Below are 20452 nucleotides of genomic sequence, written 5' to 3' on the forward strand. Positions count from 1 at the left end.
GTTCTAGAAGTTGAGGGGGATTTCAGGGCCTGCTCCCCTTTGTGCATTAGCCAGAACTTCTTGCCAACTATTATTAAAGCATTTTCCTTTTATTAGTCTGTAAATGCTTGGAGAGATTTCTCAGTGGGAAGGCATAAAAATAATCTAACACTCTTTGTTCTTGGAGGGCAGTGTTCTATGACCTGCTGAAGGTAATAAATCTGTCTGCACTCTGTTATCTTGGTTGTGTTTATTTCAGCTTTGTACTCACTGAGATGTGAACCCATTGTGTTTAGTTATAAATCGGCCTTTCTGAGATGGGACCTTCCTTTTGATGGCCTATTGTTTTCCAACTTCCAGCAGGTGATGCAATAAATGAAAAACAAAGCAACAACAACAACAAAAAAAACAAAACAAACAAAAAGCCCATCTTCAGCCCTTCTATATTACTGGAGATGAGGAATAACTTTTTAAAATCCTAACTTTAAGCTCCTGCATGGCCACCATTGTCCTAAGAAAACTGTGGCCACTTTACATCTTTGTTCAGCAGTTTTCCCAGGCTGGTGAATAGTATAGGCCTCTTTATCAGCTAATAGAACTTTCATAGAAAGGGTAGATTAGGGGAGTATAAGAAGGGTCAGCTATAGACTTCGATTGATAGGTCTGGAAAACCAAAATTATTACCATCCATGCTAACAAAAAGATTTGAGAGACTAAAGGAGTCTCAGTCCAGAAGGGAAGGCATGATAGTCTTGAGAGAGAGAAAAATCTAGTTGTCAGCAATTTACAGCTGGGTAAATTGGTGATCATTTTCCATCCTGCAGGTCTGCATGGAGGTAGAGAGGGGCTAGCAGGAAGTACAGGCTTATAATTATTTGTTTGGCTTTGTTTTATATTTCAGATCATATATTTTTTTACAGTTTCAATGGTGTAAATCACCAAAATGAGGTTTTATCTGGGCAAAAATATATAAATAAACAAATGAATACAATGACATTTCAATTAACCATTCTTTTCAATCTCCTTCTTGATCTCCTCAGGCCCTGACAGAGATCAGAGAAATTAGTGCCCATTTGAGAGTCATTCTGGAACTTTTCCAGTATCAGAATCTGGGATTGTTAATATGTATGTTCAGATATCATGTTTATCTACACATCCTGTCTTAGCCATGATATTTTCTTTGTCTAAGAATTTTCTTTCTTATTATTTCTTCTTTTGCACTTTGGAAATCCAGCCTTCAGATTCCAAAGCTCTTCTTCTTAAACTCTGTGCTACAGGGGACAGTAAGTAGGGTGAGTCATGGGGAGGAGGGGATGAACTGGTTCTTCCACTTGGCCTATCCTTGCAGTAGGTCTGCTGGCCCCTCTCAGCTTTGATAACAGGAGAGCTAAAGCTCATTTAGGCTAAGAGAGATAACAAAGCGGCCCTCCCTCCTGGCATTCCTAGCCTCAGAAAAGGCAGAACATTTCCTGGGCAAGATTCAGACTAGTCCCTTTTGTGGTCCGTACTCCCAAACTGCCTGACCAGTTCCTGCCTCTTGTTCTCATCATTTTGTTTTTTATTAGGAAAGAAAAGGACTCATAGCAAGACAAAAAGGAAATATTAACTAATAGAGAGAAATATAAAATCCTTATATATGAGTATATTTTTAATTAAAAACATTAACATGAATTGCAAAAATTATTAAAACTTTATTGCAAAGAACTTCCAAATAAAGAATATCACCCAATGAGATTAGCTATACCCAAAGTCTATACATTTAAATGAATGTCTGTACTATTAGGCTACCTATCTTGAAGCCATAGAATTTCACATTATATTTTATACTTAATATAAATCATGTTTTATGCACTTATCCAGAAAATAATATTTTAAAGCAAAGCATTGTGTATGAGAAGATTATGAATGAAGATAGGAAAAAACTATTGATTTAGGTAAATATAAAACCACTGTAAAAAATGATAATCTGTGTTGGGAAACTATTCCTCATGCTGGATTGCCTTGCCAGGCCAGAATACAAGGGGAGGTACTTGGTCTTATGGCAGCTTGATATCATAATCAAGCTACGCTGTTGCCCATGGGAGGTCTGCCCCTCTAGGAGTAGACACAGAGGAGGGATGGATTGGGGGTGGGGTGGGGAGAGGGAGTGGGAGGAGAGGAGGCTGCAGTTGGAATGTAAAAATAAATAAATAAAAATTTAAAGATTGGATATTCAACAACAACAAAAAAGATAACCTGAAAACCTTCTTCATATCTCAGAGTTCCTGATATCAAATGATAATAAATATGTCCACAAAATACCCACCATCCAAGAATGGGCTTTAAATTTAACACTTTAATTTTTCTTTAGCTACATCTCTATTATTGAGAAACTTTATTAAAGACAATCTTTAAGTTGATAAGGGTTATTCTCTTGAATGTACAGCCAATTCAGTAATGGTATTCCTTTGTCATAAGAGCTTCTAAAATAAGATACAAAACTAAATATATGATTAAACATTTCTATTTAAAGGTAGTTTTAGCTTAAAAGGTGTGATGAGCAATAACTTAATCTTAACTTATTCACTAGCCAAATTTGTGCACATACCTCATTTACAACAAGTAATACATGGTTCATATGTATGGAATAGTGTATTGTAAGATCTTACAATTTAGAGGTAGATTACTAACCTGATTACTTACTAGATTACTAATATTTACTACTTTTTAAACCTTGTATAAGTTATTAAACTTCTTTTTAACTTGAATCCCCCTTAAAATAGTGACAATAATACCTTGAATTATTTTGAAAGTATAAATATTTAAGAATTATGAAGTTAATGAATATAAAATGTTTTAAATACTTGTAGCCAACATGACTATATAAGTATGAAATAAATTAAATAAGCAGAGAAAAGTATCTTAGTACTTCCTTTATTTGGTATATTATTCTTTTTTAGCTGTGATGAAAAGCATTCTAAAAGAGGAGTCTGGAGAGCTGTTTCTAGCTGACTCCGATGGTAACTGGCTATGTGACCTTGCACTAATAATTCTGCACTCTGAGCTAGTTTTCTCATCTGTAAAATGAAGCTATTGGTGATATAATTAGTAAGTGCTCTTCTACTTCTAGCAGTTTAGAAACTAACTCTTTAGTACTGGTTATGAGTCTATCTCCTATGTACCTTCATTTATAGACTGTTTACATGTTCCCTAGCTTTGTTACTGCCAGGCATTATTTCGAACCCTGGGTGTTGATCCTGGGAGGAAGAACTTGACTTATTTAATCTGAGACATATTCACCTAATTCATAATATTTATGAAGTTCTTCCTCGCCTTCTTTCCTCTCTTCTAAGTTCCTTCCATGTTTGTCATATTGTTTGCTTGGTCCTTGATCTTAATGATGATGGTTTACTATCCATACTTGTATTGCTCATGTTGGCTGGTAGAGTTTCATTTTTTTTGATACTTGATATATTGATTCTTATTATATTATTCAAGAGGTTTTTAAGTTTCTTTCTATGAAAATTATATATTAAGATATGAATTCCTCTCTCCTCTCATGCTATCTTATCTTCTATTCCTATCACACTGCTCATCTTTACCAGCCCCTTTCCTGCATTTATGACTTTTGGTTTTATTTTGTGATCCATTTAGTTTAACCAGAGCCATCTCTGAGACCATTGGATTGATACTTCCCACTGGAATCTATTAGGATCAATAGCAAGTATACAGTTTGAAGGCACGGATTCACCCTTTCTGTGAATCTATCAGAAGTAAGTAGTCCTGCAGTGAGAGGTAGGATACACCTGAGGTTGTTTTTTGTTTTTTCCGTTTTTTTGTTTTGTTTTGTTTTGTTTTGCTTTACCTTTCCAAAGCCTCTATGTGAAGACATTTGAGTTCGACAAAACACTTAATTTAGAAGATTCCTTCTTGGGGACACCAAGATGGCAGCAGGTAAAGGCACTTGCTGCCAAGTCTAATGATCTGAGTTTCATCCTTGAGACTCACATGGCTGTATTATATAAAAAAGTCTCTAACTCAAAAAAGAAAAGAAAATCATCCCTTCTTGGGACATGTTGTGATACCCACATCTGCCTGGCTTGATTGAAATTTTCAAAGATAATATTTCTAAATCAATGGAGAACTTAGACATCACAAGGAGTGAGAAGAATGACTCTCAATAGGCCATTCTAGGCACAAAACAGTAAGTCCAGAGAATTGAAAGAATACCCAGGCTTCATGGTTGCAGGAAACATCAACAAAATGGAGTCTAAATACCAAAACAATTCCAGATACATTTTCTCTTATTCGTTCCATTTCTATGCCTCTCTCTCTCTCCTTCACTCTGACTCAAACTCTCTCACTTTGAATCTCGAATGCTCTTTCTCTTAGCTTTGACATGGAGAGAAATCTCCCTACATTCTTTGCTTTATTGTATCATCAGAGGGCACAGCTTTCCATTTCTGTTTAAATCCTAAATCCAGATGTAGAGTTGTTAGAATTGCAAGAGAAAGAACCATTGACTTAGAATTCTCTTTCATGGTCCAAATGTAAACTCAGACAAGAAATTCCCTTCTCTGAACTTGGATTTCTTTATTTTCAAACTTGGATGATTATACATGCAAATGGTTTTTACAGGGACTAAATAGCTAAAAGTCATGGACTACATAGTGGTTAATAGGCATAACATTGATCACTAATGGTTTAGATAAGTAATTTGGCATAAAAGGAAGTTTTGTTGTTGTCCTCTGTGAAAATTCTGTGAGCTTTAAACTCCATCATATTATGCTTGTAGCCATTTATTCTGATCTGATCTAATAAAGCTATTGATCTTGTGCCTCAAAAGAGAAAGAAGGGCTGTTAAGAGCACTTGCTTCTCCCACAGAGGACCCAGCTTCAATTCCCAGCACCCACTTTGCTTTTTATAGATTCTCTGTAATTCTAGTTCTAGGGAATTCAATGCCCTCTTCTTGTCCCTGAGAGCACCAGGCATACATGTGGTGCATATACATACATGTAAACAAAACACTCACATACATAAAGTCTAAATGAATTAATTGAGAGAGGGAAAGAGACAAGGCACACAGACAGAAAACTTCCCAACACTGGCTTGCTTACCATCGCTTGACCATTATTTTTGTTTAAGTTGGGGAGAATCCCATTGTGTCTTATCATAGGATATTTGTTGGGTACATATGTGACTATGTTTCTGATGATAACTGTGGTAATCACTGAGAGTCAGGTACACTGAAAGCAGTAGAGCTGTGTCATTATTCTGTTTTGTGGATGGTATGCTATCATGGCTCCTGGAGAGAAGTTGCCCATCACTAATAGGGGCTGTCCTCAGGTCCTCCACTGTAAGAACGATCAGGTAGCCTACTTTTTCAGACTTGTGTTTATAAGGCTTACATCACTGTTGGGCAATTATGATAGAATTATTAAAATCTAAGTTCATTTGTTTCTCAGAGAGGCATGCTGAGATGACCTTGGGTTGTAAGGTGAGAAAGTTTGAGTTCAGGTTTTTCCACTTACCAGTTGGTTTGTGACAAGTTATATAGTGTCTGGACTCAGCTTACTCATTTGCAAAAGTGGCTAAATGTATTTTCTCCAAGGGATTTGTTTTGAGGCTTAGATACTTAAATGCATTTTACTATGTGTTTAGTAAATAGCTAAGAGATGTTACCTTTTCATGTTTTCTGTTGTCTATAACCTTTATATTTTGTCTGCCATAACTACCCTTGCCATCAGTTCCTCTCTAGATGGTTAAGGATAATGTATATGAACATTTAATAATACTGCTATTCCTATCTTTTCAGTCTTATCTTCTCATCTCTAATGCATCACTCCTGGGCTCCTGGGTAGTAACCTACAGTGACTCAGTCTTTGTGCTTCTATAGTCTTCAGTTTTCCTTCCATTTTATTATCTTCTTCCTCAGAATAATTGCTCACTGTTTGTAAATGTTTTATTGACAGAGCTACTTACCACCCCACCTATCACTTTATAAGGCTCTGATGGGGTTCATCTTTGGGACAGTCATTGCTCCATAAAGGGTGAAGGGTCAAAGAGTGTAGATTGCACGTTGCTTCTTGTGAAGGGAGGAAGCAGAACTGATAAAGAAGGGGGAAAAGTCTGTTGATGTTTTTCAATAACATCAGCTAAAACTTAGATTGGCCTGTCAAGAACAATGCAAAAACTGTGTTAACATGCAGCATGTTAGAACAAACAGCACAGTTAGGACAAATGCAAGCTCAAGAAAAAAGAACTTTTCTTAAGCCATGATTTCCTATCATGTGAAACCTAAAACCTCTGTTCAGTCTATCATCCAACATCTTCATTACAGCATGCAGGACAGGAAGTTCTCACTTGATGCTGGTGTCACAAAAATTAAATATTGATAACAAAGGACTTAAAGCAATAAGCTTGTTCTTATTTCTTCTGTAAATCTAAAACTGGAAACAGATCACTGTCTTTTTCTGGATTTGATTGGCAAGTGTTCCTTTTGGGAGAATGTAACCCTTGTTTCCATTATTTGACGATATTTAAGTTTCATTTGTTGCTTTGTTTCCATGCTCAACTTCTTTAGCATGCATGAAGGCGTGTATGCTTTGCCTTATAATCCCAAATCCTCAAAAGGGATGATGGAAAATGAAGGATGGCCTCATCTTCCTTCTTTCTCTCCTCCTCCTTCTACTATTTGTTGTCTTCTAAGATGTTTAAGTTGTATTGTCAAACCTGTGCTGTTATAATATTTCATCTTTGGAAAGATTTATCTTGTTATTCCCTGAGGGATTCGAGAAAGTGTGTCTACTTTCTTTCTGATGAAAGAGTCTCTAGTTCCCTGGCCTTGATCTCCCTGTGTAGCAGAAGATGAACTTGAACTTCTGATCCTCTTGCCTCTACCTCCTGAGTGCTAGGTTTACATGTGTGTACCGCCATGGGCAGGTTTATGTAGTGGTGGTGGCAGGACCCAGGGCCTACTGCTTGCTAAATAAACACTCTACAAACTGGCATACATTGCCATTTCCTATGCCTGTCTTTTTAGAATAAGTAATACCTAAAACATGAGCTTCTTCACCCCTTTACTAGTATATGAATGCACTTCAGATATGCCTACTTGGAACTCATTATATAATTTGTGAAAGAGTAAACTGCATTTTTCCTCCATTTTCCATTGCACCTGTGTTTTTATATTTGAACTTATTAATCAAGTATTATCTTTTTATTGTAAGTGATTGCTAACTATATCCTCTTTCTAACAAGTAAAATAAATGTAAAAATAATAGGGAGCTTATTTTCTTTAGACATATAGTACCTACCTTCCTTGAAATAATGGTTCCTAAATCTGTTTCCTTGGAAAAGATGGTTGGGAGTTGGAAATTCAGAAGTAAAGAAATGTGTACCTTTGCTCTTCTACCTCTGTAAAAAAGCATTAGAGTTAAGTAAGATTATGTAATAAGAATTAAACTTAGAATAACTTAGAATTAAACTCTAGATTATTTGTGTGTAATTCCCACCCGGGAACTCAGAGCTGTATGACTTAAAGCAAGCCATCTTTGAACTTTAGTAGTTGTGGGAAATTTATAGGGGATAACAAGAGGGAGGGGATATATTTTACTATATATATAATATATATATATATTATATATATATATAATATATATTAAAATGTTGTCTAGATGCTGTGGTGAGTCTTAGTTAGGGTTTCTATTACTATGAAGAGACACCATGACTATGGCAACTACTATAAAGGAAAAACATTTAAATCATTTAATTGAGGTGGGTTACATTTTCAGAGGTTTAGTCCATTGTCATAATGGTACAACATGGTGGCATGCTGGCAGACATGGTGCTGTAGAAGTAGCTAAGAGTCTTACATCTTGACTCACAGGAAGTGGTCTGTCTTTCTGTGTACGTCATGAGTATATGTGAGACCTCAAAGCCCACCTCCACACTGACACACTTCATCCAACAAGACCATACCCACTCAAACAAAGCCACACCTCCTAACAGTGCCACTCTCTTTGGTGGTTTGAATATGAATGGCCCTTTTAGGCTTATATGCCATCTGGATGATTGGAAATTAAGGAGTGGTGTTACCTTTCAGGGATTAAGAGGTGTGGCCTTTTTGGAGTAGGTGTGGTCTTGTTGGAGGAAGTGTGTCACTGTGGGTGGGCTTTTGGGTTTTGAATGCTTAAGTTAGTCCCAGTGTCTTCTCTTCCCAATGCCTACAGACCTGGATGTAGAATTCTCAGCTACCATGTCTGCCTGCATGATACCATACTCCCTGCAATGACAATAATGGACTAAACCTCTGAAACTGTAAGGTAGCCCTGATTAAATGCTTTCCTTTATAAGAGTTGCTCTTGTCATGGTGTTTCTTCAAAGCAATACAACACTAAATATAATGGTTAAGCAATTTTTAGTGTGTCCATTTGTTTCTTTTCTATGGGTTCCAGCTTAGTCTTAAATTACATAATAGAAAAGGCCTATTTTTATAAAAGCACTTTTAGAGTCTGCAGTTTTTCTCAAGGATGTCCTTGATTCTTTCTCTCTGTGTTTAATATAATTTAAAGTAATGGGATGAAAGCACTTTGTTCCTTTGTGTTTGAATTGCTGTAACTAGGAAGTGGTAGTATTTACCTCTTACGGTCACTCTGAGCTCTGAAGTCAGAAAAATAGTCAAATCTTGAAAAGAGCAACTATTCAAATGTTAGAGACTATAGTAATGCAATATTGTGCCTTTACTTCAAAGTAACAAAACATACCATATATATATATATATATATATATATATATATATGTATAGATATGTATATCTATACATATATATGTATATCTATACATATATCTATATATATGTATAGATATACATATATATGTTATTGTGTCTTGTATGTTGAAGTGTCTTGAAATATAGCAAGCTTGTGATTTGGCATTAACACCTGAAACCATTGAATCTCATTTTCGGAGTCTCTGGCTCTTTCCTTTACATTGAATTCTATTGCCACTGTTTTACGTGAATGTTATTATTGGGTTTATATTAATTGGGACATTTTCAGAAAAAGTTATCAGAACATTATATATCAGGAGTAGAGTTTTGTTAAAGAATCATTCAAGATGTGATGTATTGAATGTGTATAGATAATAAGCTCTTGCCAGACAAACTCGGAGCCAATTTATGTATGCTATAGATACTAGACCAGCGGCATCTGATGATCACTTCTTTGTTATTATTCATTTCTGCGTTGTGAAGTTCCCCTTCCCACATGTTGAGACTTTGGCTGTTATTGAGAATGTTAGATTTGCATATGTGAGATTATTATGCCATGCATTATGTAAAATCACTTTGTAAACCCTTTGTTGTATCTCTAATAATCCCGTTGCTGTCCAACAAAGCTGTGAGAAGGTATTTTGAACAATCTAGAATTGTTACTTCAATGTGATATCATGAGTTTACTGATATAAGTTTTTTGGACAACAACAGGCTTGGATATTTAATTGCTAACTTGTGAGTGCTAGTATCAGGTTTAGAGCTATGCCTAAGTGAGGTGCTTATACCTTAAGAAAATTTCTGCCTCATTTTTGTGATATCTCGCTGGTTATTCTCTAGCAGTCCAGAAAATAATTTCCATTTCTGATAAGTCACGATCCATTATTTGCTCAAAAATGGGCTATTTTTTCCAGGAATAACTGTGTCTAACATTCTGATATGGGAGTTTAGTAAAGTCTGTCTCTTTCATAAAGATTAAATAATCCTAAAATGGTAAGGAGGAAGAAGCTTTTTTGTAGTAGATGGAGACAATTATAGAAAGCCACAACTAGTTAAAATGCAGAGCACAGCATACTGTGGACTGCTCAGCCCTAATTGATACATTTGTATACAACCCCTAAACTTAAGGGTCAGGGAACATCATCGAAGAGGGAAGAATATGGTGATCCAGAGGACCAGGATATCTGCTATGAGATTGTCTTCTATAAATAACATGGAGTTACATTCATGAATTAATATTATTGTCACCTAAACAAGACCTGGCACAGTGACAGCACCAATTGTTATTCCAATTATGGTCGCTTGAATTAGGATAGCCTCCATAGGCTCTTATATTTGAATGCTTAGTGGAACTGTTTGGTAAGTATTAGGAGTTTTGACTTTGTTGGAGGAGATGTGCCAGTGGAGGCAGGCTTTGAAGTTTCAAAAGCCCACACCAGGCCAAGTAACTTCTCCCTCTCTCTTTGCTTATGAATCCAAATGTAATCTCTCAGCTACTGCTCCAGTGCTATGCCTACCTTCCTGCTTCCATGCTCTCCACCATGATGGTCATGAACTTACTTTATGTAAGTCCCTGATAAACTCTTCTATAATCAGCCTTGGTCATTGTGTTTCTTCACAGCAATTGAAAAGTAACCAAGACACCAATGTGGATGGGGTAAATCTTACAAGGCCCCACCACTACATGAAACTATAGGCAACTGCTGCTAAGAGAGGGAGAATCAGTCTTCTTCAGGAATAAACCTCTGACAGGTTATCCAACCCCAAAGGTCATTCCTAAACACATATACATACAAGCAACACTAAATGGACCCAGAAGATTGTATTTATAAATACATATGTATAAATGTATGTACATGTATAATGTGTGCATGTGTATTTGTAATTTCATATGTAAAAATGTGTATGTTTATATGTATAAAGTGCATATATGTTTGTTTTTGTTTTCATAATTGACAAACTTTACATTTGAAAGATTTATTTGTTTTATATATGTGACTGCTCTCTCTGCGTGTACACCTTTATTTCAGAAGAAGGCATCAGATCCCACTATAGATGGTTGTGAACCACCATGTGGTTGCTGGGAATTGAACTCAGGACCTCTGGAAGAGCAGCCACTGCTCTTAACCACTGAGCCATCTCTCCAGTCCTTCAAACTTTATTTTTAAAACATAAAATTGAAAAAAACACAGACAAATTAACCAGACCTGAAGTCTGCACATCTCAGTGAAGTTGGGGACAGTTAGAATAGCCATTCTGAAGCTGAGGAGCTTCACATGGATCTTACACTTTCACTACTGAACACATTTTTACCTGTTTTTTAGAAAGAGACCAAAGGATCATTTATTTAGATGAAGAAAAGCTTTTTACAAAATAATATATCCATTTATGATACAAATTATGGAGTAGGAGGAACATATCTATATATATGGGAATATTATTTTACCAAGCCAATTACCAAAATAATCATTCTAAATGGAGATTTCTCAAAACAATTCTTCTATAATTTGGAAATATATAATACTCACTCTCTACATACCTGGTCTGTTTTCTGCTTGAAGTCTTAGGTATCAGTCTAAGATCACATGAATTTCAAGGGATGCAGATAGGCAAGAGAAACATCATAGCGTTTTCCTTGAACATAATATTTATTTTATACAAGTAACTGTAAATGAATATCCTTATGCATTGTACTAAGGTTACTGCTAGTATCTGGTTGTTTGTTTGCTTGTTTATTTGTTTTTTAGTTTAGTATTGTCACCATAAAATTCATTGCTTCCTTAATGTGTCACATACTTACAAATAATGTGTAATATTGAAGGAAAATACAAATAGTCTTGAGGAAATACCTTGCGATTTTGGTGGTATTTGCCTCTGAATCCATGATTTTTTGGTACTGACTATCCAACTATCATAAGTGAACAATGCTCCTGAATTTCGGTTTCCCAACTGGTGGTGTCCCTGTCTATCAAATTCCTAATCAAAGAACTTTAGACTATGAATAATTTCAGCAAGAAAATTGCACTGTGCCATGGGTTATGTTCATTACTGCTTTTTTACTGTAACCTGATGAGATCTGAAATGATATATATAATCATTGCCAATTAAGCTGGACTAATATACATACATATATATATATATATGTATGTATATATATATATATATAATCAAATGGTTTTTACCTGTTTTTTACCACCAAAAATGAAAACATCCATAACATAATTAGAAATAGAAACTTTATATCCTCTTTTACAGCTTATGTCTATTATCTGCTTTCAGTCCTTCCTCACCTCCTAACATTTTCCTTCTCTTCTCTTCTCTTCTCTTCTCTTCTCTTCTCTTCTCTTCTCTTCTCTTCTCTTCATGTTATAAATATATTTAAATGTGATAAAAATAATTAAAGAGGATGAGCTCATGGAGTAGAGAGGAAGTGGGAGATACACAGGAGGAGTTTGAGGGGGTATAGAGTGGAAATGATGTAAATATAGTACTTTATATGAAATTATCAAAGATAATATTATCAAAAATAAAATAAATGTTTAAAAAAGAAGAAACTAAAAGGTTTTTTTTTAATGGTATGGAGGGTCAGAGGTGGTGGCTCTTTGATCCCGTATACCTTTAATCCTAACACTTTGGAGGTGATAGCAAGCAGATCTCAATGAGTTTAATGTGGATCTTGGTCTACATAGAAACTGCCAGGCTAATCAGAGTTATATAATGAGAGCCTGTATCAAAAAGAAAAACAAAGAAAGCAAAACGGCAAGGAGAAATACACCAAGTGTTTGAAAGGCTGAAACTGTGGTATATGTTGTCATATGCAACACCAGAAAGTCTTTTAACAGTTCAGTTTTCAAAGTCAAGAAAGTCAAGTTGTGTGTATGTGTTGTGGGTGTGTGTATGTGTGTTGTGTGTGTATGTGGTACTGGAAATTGAACTATCTTCTTGACACACTATCTAAACACTCTGCTTACCTAGATGCATCTACAGAAAATGCAAACAGGTTAATAGCATGCAAGCAGGTTAATAACTGGGTTAGTTTGAAAAAAATAGCCCCCAAAGTGTGTGGCACTATTAGGAGGTGTAGTCTTGTTGGAGTAGGTATGGCCTTGTTGGAGGAAGTGTGTCATTGTGGGGTCAGGCTTTGAGGTCTCTTTAGCTCAGGCTTCTCTGAATATGACAGTCAGCTGACTTCACTAGCACTCTATTCTGTCAGCCTTATTTTCAAAGAGCATAAATGTTACTATCTTCATTAACTAGCCTAACTCTTATTGAAGTTGACAATGTTAAAATTATTGAAGCACCACTCATATCAAACTTCTTTAGTACCAGTCCACTGTTGCTTGTGCTTCCATAGGTGTTCCTTTGATATTTGACATCTATTTAATGAAAGCCCAATGACATCATTAGTGTGACAAAAGAACATAATTATTATTACATTTCTCCCTTTTAAAACATTTATTTCCACTGATTAATTTTTGCTTTGAGATTTTTGTGTTTCTTTCCATTAATATAAAAACTACACCCTATCCACATGTGTTCTCCTTTTGCCTTCTGAAATGCACAATACTGGGAGATGAGAAAACTGGCACAGACAATAGAAAACCATTTAATGAGATAATGAGATGGTCCTCATTATAGTGTCTTGGTTGCTTTGTAGTAATTGTATTAATATTTCCTTTCTGTGGGTCTTATTTTTTCCCTACCTGCATCATTGTTTCTGTGACCTAGGATGTTTAGTCACCACAACTTTAATAGAGTGGTAAAGCAGTTATTGCTATCTTCTTTTCAAGAAAAAAATTCTTTAACAGGGCCTCTTCTGCAGCATAGGCTGGACTTGAACCCACTGTAGCTGAGGTTGGCCTTGAATTCCTGATCTAATCCTTATACATGAAAGATATTTCACTTTGGCTTGGTTGGAGGCTATGGTTTTCTATTATTATGTAAGCAAAAATGTATGTCTGATTAGGATAGAGCATAAAAGCAAACAGATGGGCAGAGTCCACTGTGGTGTATCGGTAATCCTTGCTTACATAGTACTTGAATTATATCAGTGTTGGCCTGGCAAGTTGATAAAAGCACTCAGTTTCACAATTTGTTGGAATTTATCTGAGTCAAATTGTGGAAATAAATTCTCTCTATAGAATTATAGAGGTTAGAGTTCAGGAGTGGGTAGATTAACATTCAAGTACTAATATTTTTCTGAAACACCGTCCAGAATTTCTTACTGTTGTATGCTATCTGAGAAAAAGAGGGAAACTATCTTCTTATAATGCACTCTCAAATCACTGTTCTGCATTCTTTTCTTCACCTTCGCCTTCCAAGACCTCAAAATATTTCTCTTTGTGGCATAATCAGGACAAAGCACATTATACTTAGTGTAAATGTTTTGAACATATTAAGGTAGAAACAGGGATTCAGAAAGTAGACGAGGCGGAGAATAGAGGCACATAAGGAGCCTAAAGAAGTTGCATCAGTGGGTGGGACTGAGAACTAAATGTGTTTTCTAATTACAGCACTTTTGAGCTTTTTCCTGTAGGGGCTGACTGAATCTTTCAGCTTTCTTCATGAGGGATTTTTGAGAGCTTGAGAGTAGGTTCTCCCACACAAGAAGGCAAAAAGATCCATGCAGGAAGTCCCAGTAGTCTTTAGTCCCACTCACTATGTTGTTTCCAGTTGTTTAACTATTTTATACTTAGCATACTCTCTTATACAAAATGAAGGGCCATTTTCTTCCTTATCTTGATGGATGGACAGGAGTGCTTGTCAGTTTCAATCTCTGCTTCCTTTCTGCCTTAGCTTGTGAATTGAAAATTCCAAGGAATAAACTTCTTAGCATCCTAGCAAGTTCAGGCAAGTTTTAAAAACTACAAAGGTAATAATCCGGAGTTTAGGTATTGGGGGCCATGTGAGGGGACCAAGAAGCAACACTGAAACTCAAGCAACACCGCTGGGTGGTAGGCAAAGCCACTCCTTAATGAGCCATGGAGAGGCAAACCCCCAAGGACTACATGTCCTAAGGCCCTCATGCTCTTATTGAGCAAAGCTTTGATTATTGCCTTCATGGTCCCCACATCTCTCATAATTTATGGGTTGTATGAAAACTCTCGGTGTGGGGGAGGTCTCTAGCCCCAAACTGGGCATTGTCATTGGTACTTACAATAATAGTGATTGACTCTTTCCAAGCATTGCTTCTGGAGCAGATTAATGAATCAACCACCACCCTTAGAAAGAATTTAGACATGTAGAATTGTTAGTAAGGTTAGGTAAAGATGTTTTTGTTAATGGCTTTGAGGGAGAAAATCTTGGGGAGCAATTTAATGTTTATAAAGACACACTTTTAATAGTTGATCAAAGGACTCCCTGAGGTCAGGAAACAGGAACAATGGCAGCCTGGCTATTTATTGCTGGCTGACATACCTTTCTTGCTAGGATAGGTTGGTGATCAAGGAAAATGATTAATCCCTTGTACCCATTTCTGCCCTCAGCTTGCTGATTAAAAAAAAAAAAACAAAAAACAAAAACCTGTTGATAAGTGAGTATGCACCCTGAGGATTTAAAGTAGAGCTGACTGTTTTTCATATATAAAAGTCTAGATTTGTGATTCTTTCAAGATTTCTTATAAGATTACCTTTTGAGATAAATAATGGAGTGATTGATCCTTTCTTTGTAACTGCAAAATGCAGCCTGCCAGCAAAAGAACTGGCTGAGAAAAATACCTTGCTTACTTACACTCTGTTAATCTATAACAAGTTGCTTGGGTATGACTGTATGTGGATTCCTGAGGAAACTTGTTTTTCACCTGTAATATGTAAAATGTTTAATCATGTAAGGGATATGGAAAATAAGTTGTGTTTTTACTTACATTCATTGTACTCATTCACTTAAAAAATAGAATGTAACCACATTGTAATTTTTATACTGCTTGAAATATTTTTGCTGGGGTATATAAGCTGTAAGAGAAAAGAAATAGAAGGAAAAATTAAGAATAGACATAAAGGAAACATCAGGGTAAGAGAAAAGAACAGAAAGAAAATAGAGTAGAATAAGCAACAGAAAGAATAATAAAGTGAAGAACTAAGCTTTGGCCCCCATAAAAGTCCTCGTGTGTCTGTTTGTCTGTCCAGTAGTTTGCCTACATTGCCATCTTATTTTCAGTTTCTCTGACCTGCTGAAGGCTTGCCATTCATCAGCACCCTAGATGAGACCCTGACATGCTGGAGGTGTGTGCGTGTGTACATGTATTTGTGTGTGTGTGTGTGTGTGTGTGTGTGTGTGTGTGTGTGTGTGTGTGTGTGTGTGTGTTTCCCTTTTACATCAGCCCAAGAGTTAAATTTTTCCCTTTCACCAGCACCAGAGAATTAAGTTTTATTCCCTTAGATAGAAAAGTCAAGTTGAGTGATTAGTTCGTTGACTCTGTGAATTCCCCTCAAACCCTGAACTGCTGAAGGCTAATTCTCATGACAGCAATATTTAAGAATTTGCCTGATTTTAATTATAGGAGGTAGTAATCAGCAATGGTGGAAAAATATGAAAAAAAGTTTTTGGATTCAGCTCTGCCAATATTTCACTGTGTACTCTGGATAAGTCTATTTCTCACTCTGACTCTCAGGTTTTCAATCTGTATGGGAAAGTGGTTGGACTAGAATGAAGGATAAACATAATTATTTAAGAATATGATTAATTCCCCTCCTCTAAAATGCATATAGAGAATGGGTATCAATGTCAGGAGATCCACAGATCCTGAATGTCAGCTTAAAAATTCTTAGGTGATTTCTGGTGGTCCTTCAAACTCAGGCACTCTCTAATGTTTTTATGTTTGTGCATGTATGTTTATAAAAGAAATCTGGAATATACATTTTCTTATTTTGAAGTTTTATTTTTAGATATTCCTACATGACCACTCTCTTTTCACCCCACTCTAATCATTCAGCTGAATTTTTTAAAAGGCTGACTCTTTTCTATGACAATTGAAAGCAATTGTGTGTGTGTGTGTGTGTGTGTGTGTGTGTGTGTGTGTGTGTGTGTGTGTGTGTGTGTATGTGTGTGTGTGGAAACAAAGTGCTTGAAAGTTTTCAAGGGGTTTGGAGAACCTAAGTGGTTAAGAGCACCTGATGCTCTTGCAGAGGACCTGGCTTAGATTTCCCGCACCCATATCAGGAGGCTCACACCTACCTATAAATTCAGTTCAAAGAAATTTGACATCCTCTTACTGACTCACACACACATAGAGAGTAATAAATCCCTTTTAAAATATGAAAAGGGAAGTATGCATAGTTAACTGCTTCAAATAATCTAGCCTTAAACTCTTTACTTTTCTAGTCTTGTGTACTGTTTTCATTGTAATTGAAAAGTTTCTACACCCGATAAGCTTCTCTGCCAATGCAGCAATCCAAATCAGATCAAATCAAACTGAATTAGAAAAACACCACGTTTAATGGTCATAACCCACCTGGATGGCCTTCCAGCCCCCCAGAGAAGACTGAAAATGGAGACCGGAAAAACCACGAGTCTGTTCTCTTGGGCACAGTTTAAATACCCTGTGGGAGTGGTCTTGAATATCTCTGGGGGAGGGCCCAGCATTTGGTGGGTTTTCTGAGATTCATCAGGGTTTGGAGAGAGATGGGGGGAGGCTTGGATGGAACTTCCACCATAACATTCTAGACACTTTGGGTATATGGATGCCAGGGGCTGGGATGAAGCTTCCACCTTAACACTCCCGGCATCCCAGTCCCTTACTCCTTACCTAGTCTCTGTCATTATAGTGATTGTAGCATGCCTAATGAAGGCTTAGAAGCTAACTTTCACATATAAGTGAATACATACTATATTTGTCTATGGGTCTAGGTTACCTCGCTCAGAATGTTTTTTTTTCTAGTTACATCATTTGCTTGCAAATTTCATTTTTAACAGCGAATAATATCCATTGTGTAAATGTATCACATTTTCATTAGCTATTCATCTGTTGATGGACATCTGGACTCTTTCTAATAGAGTGGCAATGAACATGGATGAGCAAGTGTCTCTGTAGTAGGATATAGAGTCCTTTGTGTATATGCCAAAGAGTGGGTTAGCTAGATTTCAAGGTAGATCGAATCACAATTTTCTGAGAAATCACCACAATATTGATTTCCAAATGTGTAGTTTCCTACACATTTGATAATTCCATCCTTCTGAAAGCCCAGTAAAATCTCATTGCTAGTTCTGTAGTTTAGCTATTTTGAAAAGTGCAGCAATAAACATGGATATGCAAATATCTCTGTGGCTCCACTACTGTTTCCTTATTTGAGTTACTAATGAACATTCGTGATACTAGTATTTCCTTTGTTTGTATGCCTATATCCAAACTAATTTACTCTAGGTCTCTTCTCCTTACTGCTACCAAAACTTTCTTTTGAAAATACATATCTAATCATGATGCTCCTTCTGTCATGACTTTAGCTCTCCTTATTGTCATCAAATAAAGTATACATTCATTGGTCTGACTCTTGGCCTCTTGGACAGTGTGTTCTCATCCCGCCCCCACTATGCCCTTGTTCGTGTGTATACAGAGATTTATTCCCCCCCAACAGAATGTCCTTTCTCATTTGTCCATTTGGCAAATGCCTTTTTATCTGACAATATTCAATTTAATTGAACTTTTTGTTTATTATTCTAGTTTAATTTTTGTTGTCACCTAGGGGATGATATGATTTATTGCCTTATACTTCTAGTTCACAGTCCATCACTGAGGAAAGTCAGGACAGGAACTCAAGCAGTAAATTGGAGCAAGAACCATGGAGGAACTTTCCAGCTTGCTCACTCATGGGCACATGCTTAGCTTGCTTTCTTAAACTGCTCAGGAACCGGCCTAAGGAGGTTGCCAACCAAAGTGGACTGGAATTTTCTACATCAAGTATGATATGTTAACCTCTCACAGATATGATCACAGACCAGCCTGAGGAAGCCAACTACAATAACTTCATTGAAACTTTTTAGATTGTGGCCTCTTCCAAGACAGAAGCTGATTGTCTTTGTTGATACATATTACATATGTGGTGACATAAAAATGAACAAATGAATGATCAATATTTACCCTTGCCAAAACATCCAATGTTGATTTTATAAAATCAGAAAAATGTAAAGATCAGAGTAGGAAGAGTTTGTTTTAGTTATAATAAATGATTAAGGGAAATCATTTTCTAATCTGAAGGGATAGATTTATGATTTATGATTTTAATCATAATTTACAATTCTTACTGGTTCCTTCTTCTAAGTAGTGATCCTTGTTTGTTCTTTTTAGTTTTGTGAATTTAGAACTCCACTTTTACCTTACCATATCATAGGATAGTTTTGTTCTCTTCTCCCATTAGCTAAGTTCTTCTTTTTCACTCTAATGTTTTCTTTTTATTCCCCATAAGAAAGTTCTGCTGTTATGACAAGAAATTAATATAGTACATTAAGAATAGATTCTCTGTGCCTTGTGGACAGTATTTGGAAACCCTGTTAACACAGCTAATGATGCAAAGATTGCTTATTGTACTTTTTGCCTTTTCTTAACAGGTAGCAAAGGTTGAAAAGACCAATGTCTCCACATCACAAATCTGCTCAGTGATCAGCATCCATCTAGACCACTTCACAGGATATTCAGCAAACTTAAGGTAAGAGAACCAGTAATGATATTTTTCTTTATGTTAGTAATAGATTGGGAGTAATAAAAAGAACTATGGACAAACTTGTCATTTTACACAAAGGAGCTTTAAATCTACAAAATAGCTGTTTTTTTTTTTCAACGCAGCTGCTTTGTATTTAAACATGGGGTGTAACTCCTCTATACTTTTCCAGGGACATTTAACATGCTTTAGTGCCTGTCAGAAGGTAGGTTTCTGTACGAGTTTGTATAACAGTTCTTTTTCTTTCTATTCCTGTATTGAAGCATCATAATCATAAAACCACTTATGGAAGAAGGGATTTACTTTGGCTTGCAGTTACAAAGGGAAAGGAATCCATCTTGATGGGAGACATGTGAGCACGCAGGATTAGTGACAGGAACAGGAATTGTGACAGAGAGATCATGCCAGAAACCACAAGCTCAAAGCAGAGAGAACAAACTGGAAGTAGAGGAAGGCTTTAAACTTGCAAATTCCACTTCCACTGGCCTCCAGTAAGGCCCTACCTCTTAAATTTCCCCAAATACTGCCACCAACTGGGGACCAAGTGTTCAAGTGCCTGAGTCTATATGGGACATTTTTTCTTTTAAACCATCACAGGTAGGAACGGCTCAAAAATGATTGCAAAATTGAATCGATACCATATATAGGCTAGCCTCTGGGCTCATCTGTTTGAATATTAGTCTTATTACTGTTTTCTGATCCAGATTCCAAGACTTAATTTTTGTCTTTCTAAGAAACAGATTCCATAACACTGGTTTATCCTTACTGAAACTTTCTTGATGTCCTCCATATTAATTCAAATACTGCTTTGCATTTATGCTCTCAGAGGTTAACTTTCATATTATGCTCATCAGAATCATATTTGGTTAAAGTTTCATAGTTTGCCATGCTTTGAGATGGAAAATTTTATTCCAGAAGCATAGGAAGTTTAAAAGACATCTGGTACATACCTAGTTTTGGAATCCAAGTAATTTAACTTGGTATCATTTGGAAGATGAACCTGATTAATAATTCAACCACTTCAGCAAAGTATATTAATACTCCTGTGGGGGGTAATTAATTTTACGATGTTTT

This window comes from Cricetulus griseus, chromosome X (assembly GCF_003668045.3).
Source record: "Cricetulus griseus strain 17A/GY chromosome X, alternate assembly CriGri-PICRH-1.0, whole genome shotgun sequence".
NCBI lineage: Eukaryota > Metazoa > Chordata > Mammalia > Rodentia > Cricetidae > Cricetulus > Cricetulus griseus.